This window comes from Ascidia mentula, chromosome 5, assembly GCF_947561715.1.
Source record: "Ascidia mentula chromosome 5, kaAscMent1.1, whole genome shotgun sequence".
In the NCBI taxonomy this organism is placed as follows: Eukaryota; Metazoa; Chordata; class Ascidiacea; order Phlebobranchia; family Ascidiidae; genus Ascidia; species Ascidia mentula.
Window position 1 is genome coordinate 20,289,623 of NC_138570.1, and position 13,408 is coordinate 20,303,030.

Here is a 13,408-nt window from a genome sequence, read left to right on the forward strand (position 1 = left end):
GCACCACTCGTGTCTCCCCGACAGAGTGAAGCCAGGGTGTTGATAAACAAAAAAAAACAAAAAAAAAGCCAGGGTGTTGATGACGTTGACAAGCACATTCACAACCTGGAACAATACAAGCTGGAAAGTTACAATTACCTCAAATTCCATGGGAAGTATACGACGGACGTGAGGCATCGGTTTTAAACTAACTGCAAAATTTAATCAAGAATTCCCCTCCTGTATTTCTGACTCACGTCAACTTGGAGGAGTTCAACTAACGGCCGGATACCACCATGTGCGGCGATGCGTGACGCGTTGTCATCCACGTGGGCGAGATCCGAGAGAACGACAGAAGAACGCGATTGAATCTCGCATCTCTCATCCGTAGATTCCAGATCCTGGTTCTCCGGATCATGATCGTGGGAGGCCATGGGTTTCAACAGAGAAATAAGTGCTGCGAAAAATAGTTCCCGATTGAAAAGAAACAAGTCTGACCTATCGACGGCATATTCAATATATTTTACACTTAACTTAATAAAATGCTATACGATAAGCATACATTGCACAAATTACATAATTTTTACGCAAAGTTACTGCAGACATGAACAGAAAACGTGATACATAAAATAGCACCGATAAAACCATGAGGGTTTCCGAGTCAGACACACAAGTTCTCTTCCGTGTTCACGTGGTTTTCAAAAATACTGAACTGGTATTCAAGTACGATTTCTATCCCGACAAAAGTGAAATATTAACCACGTGACTTAACACTTACTTGGAATCGTGCCAGCGTTCGCAATCTCAACTCTGACGTCATCCTGTTCCGACATGAGGCAAATAACAGAACAAGCGAGTGATCTTATGGGAGAAGTTGTCTCGTCTTCCAAATCCTTCCCTAAACCTTCAACACAAATGTTCACTGAGTCCTCGACCACAAAGTTCGATGGTTTGGGATTTCTGGAGTTACAACTTGGACTCCAACCCCATAAATAGAGAATCGTCTTGGCGGGAGAACGAATCGGAATTCCAGCATTTCTTAAATAGAGAATTTGTTTTTTGTGAGGTTGCAATAATGTTAGGGAATAATAAATAAATAAATTGTCACATTTTCCACACACAGAGTTTCTGACTTATTCCGAAAATAAACAACATTTACACAAATTTACAACATACAACCGATGAAACCAAAGTTCCTAAAAGAGTCATCCACCCTGTTATTAAATTGGTGAATACATACGCATATACACAAAGCATCGTCAGCGTAATTTCAGTATGTTATTATTACGCAACAATGACGACACTCACCAACTAATGCTGGCCACACGTTTAAACTTTCCTCGTCATCACCATCCTTCCTCCCCTCCAAACTAATCAAATATTTGATGACGTCAGTGTTGTAACTGGGGGTGCTCTTGTCACGGGACCGTCATTGTTGACGTCACGCGATCGCACGGTGGCGCCAGACTTGATGGGAAATTTGAGGCAATCGTGCGCCCCACTTGAGGCAGCAACGAGCAGTGGTGTAGCGTTGTCCCTGTTTCAACAACATTGGTGAAGGCGCTCGACGTTATATTAAGCACAAAAAGCCTGATCGGAATTCATGGCAAGGAGAGTCAGGGTTCGAACCCCGGTGTGGTAAAAGATCAGCAGCTGTTTTTCATTAAATTCCCACTTTCGTGACGTATTTGTTTCATTGATGACGAAATTAGCAGTGGTTGGATACCGGGTTAGTTTAAATAAGTGCATATACACAGGGATGAGTCAGACCTAACCCGAATATCGTATGTGGAATGCGCTCCACTCAGATTGTAACAACGTCGCTAGGAATCACACACCTGTTTATATAATAATGTCGCTGTTTCTTTTGAGACCAATTAGAATTGATGACGCAACTCTAGCAATATATGATAAATGTGCGGCAAGTTGAAAGTAAAAATAAACTAGGTTGATATATACTGGTTAGTACAGTAATTATGGATGTGTGTTAGATCTGCGGACACATGCACGCACTGTTTCAATCTATAAAGGTCTCATCAGTGCAGCTGGTGACTGTGACACTGGCTGGGACAACTTGGATACTGACAGGGACACAGATTTTAATTTCAAGGTGTCTGTGGTGTAAGTGTGCATGGTAGTCTACAAGCTAGCCCAGTGCCACAGTCACACCAAACTGCACTGATGAGACCTTATAGGATGAAATATTGTGTGCACGTGTCCGCATTTCTCATGGATTCTTATGGCTCTTTACTGCTTGTAAGGAAGAAACACATTTAGTGCTTGTTTTGTAGTTTGACTGATTCTGTTTAAAGTCAGAATACTGCACTTCATTATAGATATTTTGATAACCCAACCCCCGTTTTGCCATTGTGAATTATTAAACATATATGTTTATGCACGTCTTATGGCCTCGGCAGATCCCAGCATGAAAACTCGTTATCACACGATCATCTAAAATCCACCAACCTGTGATCCACTCAGCAAAAGATTTCCATGAGAGTTGTGACACTTTCGTGACCGTGTGACCAACATTCAGACAATATAGCAAGCCAGAAGTGTATAAATCCCAAGCTACAACCGCTTCATTAGTAGTAGCAGTTGCGGTCAAGTTTACATCCACAGGACTCCAACCCATGTCAACTCATGTTTAAGCCCTGAAATTAAAAAAAATGCTAATTATGTGTTAGGACAAACATGTTGATGACCAGGTACTGTGATCATGTCAAATGTTAGGCTTAGTGAATTATGTCAACTGTATGATTTTATTGGGTGATGACTAGCAACATGTTACAATATAAACTTATTGATGTTTGTTGTTTAAACAAACAGTTGCCTGAATACTCAGGGCTATAGGGTGAGAAATTCTTACCACAGACAAATCAAAGTTTGGGTCAACTTCTGACATTGTAAATGCAAGTTGAATTATAACCACCATTACTTTAATCATTATCACAGCTTTGTTTTCACCCCAAACTTATTGTACCTCACTTTTGCCTTCATTTTAACACATACCGCAGGTTCAAGTATTTTCCCATGGATCATCATGAGATCACAAACAAAATAACATAAATTTGTCTTGTCAGACTTACCAGAAGCAGTGTTTCCACAAACTATTTGAGCAGTCGGTTGGGATTTGAGAACTGCAAATAAATCATTAAACGAAGTTGGTCGGATCCATGAAGTTCCACCATTAAATAATTCAAGCTTGGTTGCTTTTTGTTGCACTAACCTGACCTTTTTAAGGTCCTAAGAAACAAAAACTGTTAAATATTTCTTGAGATACAATGTTGTTTAATTAAAGTATTTATTGGTAACAGAAAAGGAATCAGGAAGTTTGTACATTTTATTGCATGTTGTACCTCAATGTCTGAACATTTTTCCAGCAGTTTTGGGTCAGCATCTGTTGCAGAAGATTTCATTGCATCAAGTATGGGACGATATCCTGTACAACGACAAATGTCTCCATCAAAACTATCTTTGCTCGGTTGGAGTTGGATCTTCTGATAAAAGGCTAAAAAGACAAGAGGGTTACTTTATGGTTTTATTGGCAACTACATATAAACATGCATATACTGCAATGATTTAATATAATAAGCACAGTTGTGTTTGAAAGGCCAGAAAAACATACTCTGAATAACCCACCACAAATTTTATGTGTATTCTAATTTATAAGCGAACCTGTACATATTCATGACGAAGCCAGGAGTGCAATAACCACACTGTGAACCATCAAACTCAGCTACACGAGTTTGTATTGTATTGTAGCCATATCTTCGTGACCCAAGTCCTTCCACAGTTGTTACTCTGCACCCGTCCACTGAAGCAAGCAGGCTGAGGCACTAAATACGTTTGTCAATACATAAATTTTTTTTAATGTGCATTTTTATGTCAAACACAGTAAAATTAGTTGATGAATAGGAAGCATCTGCATATCAGTTATGATTAAACAACAAACCAAGACATAGAGTTTAACTTTCAACATTCACCGAGTTTACAGCTTCTATCTTTCCAGGAGTTTTCTCCATGGCAACCACACAACATCCACATCCACTCCCTCATAACACATCACTTTTGTTCCAGTGAGTCCTGGTTGTGATCGGAGCCATGAGTTCAGGCTCATCATGGGATCCACATCATCAACTGAACAAAGCAAACAGGTTTACAACAACTAATAATTTCTACTTCTATCTTCAACAAACATGTCCACATCTTTTGTGTTATCTGTTGCCAACAACTAAAATTAACTAAATAAAAATGCATTAAAAAGCTAAAAAAAGAAATGCAGAAGATTTTTGCATATAAGCTTCAACAGACCTGCATACAGTTGTCCATTTACATGGAATGATATTGAGGTGCTTGTCACTGTACCAAGTATAACCACCGAAAGTGGATGCATAGAAAGTTTTGTCCCACGTATTTAAGAAATTCCTACAAAATCTTGTTGACAAAAAATGCACCATCGGTTTTGTATTAAAATTAATAACCTTTTACAATGGGGTTGAGAGATAAAATATAAAAAAGACAAACCACAGCAATTAATTCATGGATGGATCCCGGATTGGAAAGTTTGTTTTTTTGCGCGGATTTTGTTTTTGGCGATCGTTAATTGTGCAGACGATCGCAACGTTTTTTCGTATGTTAGTGCATTACAGACAACTATGGAAAGCAAGTAGAAGTTGCAGAGTTGTTCGAAAAATTACAGTGTCAAATAAAAATATAAGTAAAGTGATCGAGAAAGTGGTCAAATATGAAATACTGCCAAATGCAAAAACTGTCTGCAAGAATTTGTCAGAAACAACCAATCTGGGGGCTTACCTATCTAACAACTAATTCTAAAACTGACTACACAAAAACATGATGATAAATCTTGATAATATAAATTTAAATTAACGTGAAAACAAACTTTCGCACGTCAGGTAATACACAAAAGCTTTCACAGCATTGGAATTAAACTCCGCTGGTGAACTGAACTCTCTGTGACGCTTAGCTGAAAAGTCATCATTCATTTGTTTTTCTGAGTTTCTATTTTTTCCTAAAAACGTGACTGGGCACTGGACAGATAGGGGATTTCCCAATTTGTTAAAATAATGACGTCAATGTTTTTTGATGATCAGAAAAGGTTGTGCTTCAGGGGCCGTTTTCTGACGCCATAAAAATTTAGGGATTTTTGGAAGACCATAATTTCATCTGTTTTTTTTTCAATATCAATAGATTTTCCAAACAGAAATAAAAAAGAATTTTGTGTCCTAAGATTGCGGAACCTTCCCTTAACGCGAAACATAGACTGTACGTTTCAAGTTACGCCTCAACTACTATGCAAAATGTAACGGTTACGACCCACTGAAACTAAACACACCCTCTCCTCGCAACCAGCATTCAGTTGTTAAGTGTGTAGTAGTTTGCTGATTCACTGAAGGTTTGTGTATATGACGTCACATTTCTCGTATGTTATGTTGTGTTTACGTGGCATCTGTATTTTTATTAACGTCGAGTAATACGCCACGAACCCATTTCAACATACGGCGGATAACACGCTGTTTATTGTATGCACGGAAGACAGCTAATTATCCGGCTATTCAAATTACGTGACCCTTCCATCAACACAGCTGTCATTTCAAATGAGTCACGTATCAGTCCGAACCCAAACGACCCTGTATGCGTTTTCTATATAAGCCACACATCTTTGGAGTCATATAGAGTCATATGGAGAAATATAGAGAAACATAGAGTCACGGAGAGTCGCATAGAGTCATTTAAGTCAAGACATTAAGTCGATAATTTTCAAGACAAACAGACATACATTTTAGTACGCGTGGTTTGTAACGTTTTATTGTAATATTCGTGCGACTGTTATTTATGCATTAAACCGACAGATTGACTTTGGTTTAGATAGTAGGCTTTTTATCAGGAGTCAGATATACGGCAGTGTTAATATTTTGTGTAGACGTTTTAAATAACGCCCTACATTTGTAAGGGTTAATATTTGTTACTAGGCTTGTTTTTGCTGACTTCGCGAGCAATCGGTAAAGAAAACCTGAAACTCTGGCTTATTGTGAGTTGGGCAGGGGTCTACTTTCATATTGAACTGAGAAAACGTTATGCGGAAACGTTTTGTAAAAAATGTTGATTTTTCGTATTTGTGTTACGCTTCTTAAACCAAACGCTTTCCAAGGTCCTCAGGACGCTGCATTACCGGCTCACCACAAGCCTGTTCCAGCACAACGGTTTTCCGATCAGATTAAATATTGTTCATAAAACTTTAAAATACAAGCAGGCGAATAACGATCTACAAAGCAGCCTGGCAGTCCTCTTTCAGAGTCTCGCGTTGGTCCCGTTTCTAACTTTTATATCACTCGTCATTGGCCCAACGGTGTCACGTGAGAGAGAGGGAGTTAGCGCTGCTATGTAAAATCAACGTGCGGTGACTGGTGCGTTCGAGACAATTAAGTGAATTAAAATATAAATTAACATAAAAACATTTAATTAAGTAGGTGGAAGGTTTAAGAAAAAGAGGTGAAAAAACGTGGCGTAAATGAATACGTGATATAATAAAGCGTGAAAACTTGGAAAGAAAACGTCAAACGAGTGATCGCAGGTTCTTTTGCGCTACATTTGTGGAGTTAACTTTTAAGATAACCAGTTATCTGCAGACAGTTGTGCACACGGTTTCGACCTATTGGGTCTCATCAGTGTATTTGATGACTGACGACGGTCTGGTCGACCAACCAGCCACACAGAGTCTATTTGAGTTGTATGTGGAGGTTAAATATAAACATCACATTTTATGATTATATTTGCGATCAATCAACTCACCAACGTTGGAATTCAAGGATGTAATTCAATGGTTCTCAAACTGTTCGTCGGGACGCCCTGGTGCATTCATTTCAATTTCCAAAAGCGTCGGGTAAATTTAATCCCAGCCTTTCACAATAATCAGTGCGTCACAAGTACTGTGAATATCTCCAAATGCGTCGCACTGGAATATGTTCATTTACTTATTTGTTTCCACACCGAGATTCGAACCCACGACATCCTGTGGACAAATCCCGATCGCTTTTTTTGTTTGTATGACTCGGGTGATTTAACCGAAGTTTTCATTCGATGTGCTCTCCAGCGACACCTATCTAATCAGCCACAGTCATTTCTCATGACGTAACAGCAGTCGGTTTCGCTTTGCAATCAATTGTTTTAATCGCGCAGCGTTAAAATGAGTTGAAAGCGAGAAGTTGGTAAATCATGTGTGACGTCAAGCAAGTAGCCATGGTGGAGACTCATAGTTTTATGTACGGTTGTGTATGCGTACAAATCTGTATTTGAACAAGAATTTGTATGTTAAATCTTATATGTTACTCACAGCAGTAGTTGATTAAATTATTCCAGCAAGTACTTAGTTATTTACTACAACAATTAAAGTTAATTAGCTAATTAAAAACATTGATTTCTTTATCAAGTGTAGTCACCACGTATTGTATACTGTTGGAATGTGACTGCAGCGTATATACAGAAACTTATACGCAGCAAAATGATGTAACCCATAGTATATCCTGGCGTTGAAATGGTGATAACTTATCATATACCGTTATCATGTTAATACATACTGGCATTTTTATGTAGGCATAACTTTTTTATTTCAACGTGCTGAGCCTGAACAATGTTTGGCGATCTTGATGATGACGTAGATCAAGTATGGAATGAGTGGATCGCAAAATACAGTAAGTTTATTCCTGGTTTCCACCAAATTGCTTCAATAAGTTTCATTCTTAATTTACACCCAATTAACATTTATAGTTATGTTGCAGTTATTTCGATGGTTTGCAGATAAACAATATTTAAACGAGGACGAACTTCGTGAAAGAAAAAGTATTTGGGAAAGAAGTTTAGCTGAAGTGAAAGAACACAATGAAGATTTCAAGACTGGAAAGTTCACATACAGGATTTCACTAACACAGTTCAGTGATCTGGTAAAAAAACAACACATGTCCAAATCAACGCAGTAATGTTTCATACAATAGTGGCTGACACAGCTAGACTGCAATACCTGGGCTGCGAAACCTGTTAACCTAATGATTTCCAACTAAGTTTTGAGTAAACGTTTGTTTAAATACATTTCAACACAGAAAAACGATGAACTCCCATGGATGGACGATCGGAATGTGGCAGAATGTTACAGACAACCCTTGTTATTCGGAGCATCGAATCTGGGTGAAGAATGTCAAGAAACTTACCCAGATGTTGGCATTGAGGAACTTAACCCTAAAAGTATTGACTGGAGGGTCAAGGGTTGTGTAACACCCGTGCAAGACCAAGGAACTGAATTACCCGCTTGCTGGATATTCAGTGCAGTAAGCGTTCGTTACAAATGCCTAACTGGTATAACTACCGTGATTTAAATATGCAGGTAGCAGCCGTTGAATCCCATCACAAGAGAAACAACGGAGAATTGGTCAAACTTTCTGAACAACAATTAGTTGATTGTGACGAAAAGGGTGGAGGAACAGGAGATCTGGAATGGGCGTTTGATTACATTCGAAGGAATGGACTCGTTTTTTAACATGAATATCCGTTCATTGGCAAGGTTGATTTAACGAAAATCCATTTTTAATGTTAAACAACAATTGGATCTTCAGTGTGCTTTTTACCTACTAACATACTTCCCATAGACGTCCATTACTAAAGTACCTTGTAGATTGCCAGAGTTATAACGTAACCACCACTAAACTACTGATTTCTGCAAATGAGAGTTTAATTGGATCCTCCGGGTACTAGCTAGTTTCGAGAAACCAAACATAAAAATCAGCAAACATTTCCGCTCGCGCAACGCTTTTTAGATAGAACAATAATAATCTAAATTTACGACAAGATCTTCAGCATTTATATTCGACAACTTAACATAATACATCATGATTTGGCGAAAATATGTGTACGACAATTAGTGCTGTTACATTGGACATTTTTCCTTGTTGCTATAGTCTTTAAACTTCTTACAAATAATTTAAAATTACTCAAATTTCCAATATTTGCTCAGTTGGGGAGTTGGTGAAAATGATTCAGGTTACAAGATCGAGACAACAATTGTTTTGTTTCTGGACAAGCAGTTTATCCTGTTCGCGTGGGTTGCTACTCACCAGAGGAAAGCCAGACCACAGTTAAATAATGTCAATGAATTAAGAAGACTAAAAACGTAGCGGACTCTTATATAAAATAGTTATTTTGACTAAAATAGTAAAATAGTTGTGTCCGATTAGTCCGACCACACTTTGTGAAATGCTTGTTACGTAACTACGTAACCTAGCAACCAAAATAACAAAAACCTTGGTTACACACAAAAAAAGAAATAATAGATATAGTTTCCCTTGGCATATTGTTTACACGTAATATTGTTGTCATGTAATTTTCTGGTCATTGTTTGTTGGTCGTTTCCATGGCGCCAGTTTTCCTGTGTAAAGTTTAACCCGGTTTTCCAGTATCTGAATGTCTTCTGTTAAATGCTTGCTGTGAACAATACTTTTTTTCAGAACCTCTAAATCGTCACACCTCTCTCTAGTATATAAAGTGTGCTTTTATCAGTCTCAGCCTCTACAACTTAACCTAATAGTCTCCGCTTTATGTGTTAACTCTGTATGCTTACATACCGATAGTGTATTTGTAAATGCGTGTGTCTAATTCTTTGACTAACTTTGTATCAATGTAGTTTTAATGAAGTAATAAAGATGTATTTAGTGTAATTCTCTGTGTTACATCTTGTTTGCCAGTAATTGCCGATTTCTATGAATGCGCATTTTTCTTTGCACTAATGTGTGTTGCAATATCATACGGTCTGTGACGCAATAATAAGAGACCAAGTTTTAAGTGACAACGCAACGTGGTTTTGTCCTTTTTGTGTCCGACAACTGTGCAGCACAGTGCTACGTCATTTTCATTCTTGCAAAAGGTTTTTGTGTTGCGAGCGGACATTTTCTGGTGAGTCTATTTGTACATATGTGTGAAACTACTCAAGAATCAAATAACCGAGATGTGTAAATTGTAATTTTGGCTAATTTAACTGCGATGACTTAGAAGTCACAGTATAGTGAACAGTATAGCTGCCCTTGTTAATGTGATTAAGTTTACGCACGGTGTTGACGCTGTCTTTGTACTCACAGTGTCTCTCTTGCATTTGTACACACGTGAAGCGTGTGGTATTCAATCTTCTGTCGCCCAAAGTTATCGGTAAGCATTGTGTGTGTTACGTCATAGAGGCGCATTGTAGTTTATGTTGCCTGTTTCGTTTAGGTGTGCGACAGTAACTGCTTGGACCGTCTTTGTGGTCCAGAGTTTCCCGGTTCCCAAATAGTTGGTGAGCCTTATGCTGTAATTATCTACGTGAATTGACACATTGCCTTCTGTGTAGAAACCGTGTTCTAAGGGTCCACGTGTCCTATACGTGTCTTTCGTCTCCTCCCGACGTCTGTACCGTCTATACTTCGAATACATTCCATCTTGCGTACGAGTGCGTACTGCACATTCGATAACAAACATAACATCAACTGAGTGAGCGAGTTTGAGGCCCATTAAAACTGCGGGAATTCCGCCTCGTGTGACGTTCCGCGCCAAGAACCGGGGCGCGTTCAACGGACGTTACACTCTGCATCAGGTTTTCAATTAAAGTCATGCTAGGGAAGAACATAAGAACTCACGTGCGACTTTATGTCAAATGTACTGAACAAATAGGATTTCACAATTAAATGTTACTCAAGTTATATTAGATTTATGTATCGCAAAAATGGGAAACAAATTATAAAAAATAGTAACGATTGAAGAGTGCAATTCATCATAACGTAATTAAATAATTGGGTAAACTCAGTTTGATCAAATGTACATAAAACAAATATCAACAGAACAAAAGGTCATGTTTAATATTTACATCGCAGTAATAAATGCTTAACTGATCGGAACCGGGGGCACCCTGGGGTTGTGGATTATTGATTTAAGCGTGTGAGAAGTCACAAGGTTTGTGTTAAAAAACTTCAAATTTCAACATTCTGCCCCAGGCTTGCACAACCCCAGGGTGCACATTTTCGAGGCGCGAGTCAGACAAAATGACGTAAGAATCTGCATTTTGTCTCGAGCATCGAATTTTTTTTGCTGCATTCGGGCAACTTTGAAACGTAAATTCCAATGCGAACCGTTTGTGGCCTTGTAATTATCATGCTTTTTGTCTTTGGTTAAAATTGAAGAAAGATAATTGTTCATGCCTCAGCGGTTTGGTCTTTCGACAATATCTGCGAAGGAATGTCAACCGTGAAGTTGTCATAAAATACCTTGGTTATTAGGCCACAATTTACACTTTTTTTATATTATTTGTGGTACAATCTATCCGCGGTGGAGTTAGCATGGACGTGAGCCACAAGCAAAACGTTGCGCGTCATCTTCTCCACTGTGGTGAATGCAGATGTCAAAGAAAATTTAATACAAGAGTTACAACTCTGTGATGTTTGATCCCGAAATAAAAGTGAGAACATGCATACGATGAACAAATTCTCCTTAGTTTGTGATCAACGTTGTAATTATCTATATATAGCGTCCTGAAACCCGGTAGAAATAAACATTGCTGGGCTTGCACGCACGTTCAATCTCCTTGCCGTGTTTACTGCAAACTGCTAGTAATTAACATTACTTGCACGCACGTTCAATCTCCTTACCGTGTTTACTGCAAACTGCTAGTAATTAACATTACTTGCACGCACGTTCAATCTCCTTACCGTGTTTACTGCAAACTTGTGATTGCAGTATTATAATGACGTTATGCAGTACCTGGTACAAGGCTAATCTCAGGTTGTTTGGTGGGAGACGAGATTAGAAGATGAAGTAAGCGCTTGGCGCTGCGTGTCGCGTAGTAGCGTTTGCCGCAAAAACTTGAAATTCACAATTGCAAACGCGTTCTTGAAAACACCTATTTATAAAATTCGGGATGGTTGAACCCAGAATAATAGTTGAATGTGTCTGATATTCTGAATGTAAACGAAGAATAGGAAACATTGCAAACGAATGTCGTTTTGCGAACACATTTCAACCACATGTCTGTAAAAAATGTGTAACTTTAATAATGACAAATTTATTGCAAAAATAACCTTGATACAAAGAGTTCTGTTTAATCTTATCCTCCTGGTATTAAATGCTTAACTCAAGGTATTGACCTGAATGTGGAGTTGTTCTGTCATTAAAAATTACCTGTTTGTATAACTTTTGTTGGTTGTGCTGCAAGCGACGATTTAAAATAAAATTGCTCTTGCAAGTAAAACGTTTGCGCATCACCTCTGTTGCGATGTCTGCTCATATCATAGAAAGTGTGAAGCATTAAATATTCTGTGCATGGATGCGCGTTGAAATCACCTCATGTTTATTCACATATTTATGATGTCATGCAGTACCTGGTACAAGATTAGTGTTAGGCGGTGCGTGTCCCGATTGCTGAAAGTAGCAACAACTTCACCTCATGTGGTTGGGAAGTTACCTGCTGCGTGTTTAGTGGTAATGCAGTTTTTCTATAAAGCCGGGCGTCTTGCAGCTGTTTGTCCGCATTCAGTTGCCTGGGACAGGAAGGTGTCGAGGGACAGGTAAAGAAAAGTGTTAAGAAATAATACGAGATCTAACTAACTTGGATGCAAATTACTTGGGTCGTATTACAAGAAATTGTCGATTAACATTGGTAGCTCACCTTGGCATCAGTTTCCTAACATTTAACATTTATCTATGAAGTTAGTCGTAACTGCTTGAGGTAACAACGTTGCTTATCCTCGACAACACGAAGTGTGTACGTCTAAAGTACAACAGGTTATCTTACATTAGAGATAATACAAGCCAGAGAATATGTGAAAAATGAATGCAGGAACCAACCTGTGCAGGTCGCGGTGACCGGTGGATCTGTCTTTACAAATCAATATATTATATTCCTGTGACTCGGAGTAAAGCACGATCACCGCCTGTGTGTAATTTTTATTTTTTCTCATAAATAATAAATTCGCCTGTTGGCATCCTCAGTTTCTGTCTTATTCAAATTGAAATGTTTCCACTCCTTTTGGAGTCTCAGGAATATAACAGAGATAATGCAAGTTCACAATTGTTAATGCGAATACAAAACAAAGACGTGAGCAGAAGAATGTGATAAAAATAATGTTGTGTTGATATTAGTCACAAGAGTAAGTTTTGTAGCTGTTTCAAAACATGTTTGTGTGTAGTTCGATGGAACGGTTAATGAAACACTTCTTTTCTAAAATAGGTCATGCTTTACGATTGCATCGACATTTTCACATGATTGTTTATATCGTTGTCATAGCACCGAAAGCGTGGGTGTGGCGCACCTAGTGGCCATAATTGAAAGTTAATTATTACGAAGTTTTACAATTGGTTTCCATTCTTTGTAACTTCATATGTGGAATTTATTGCAACA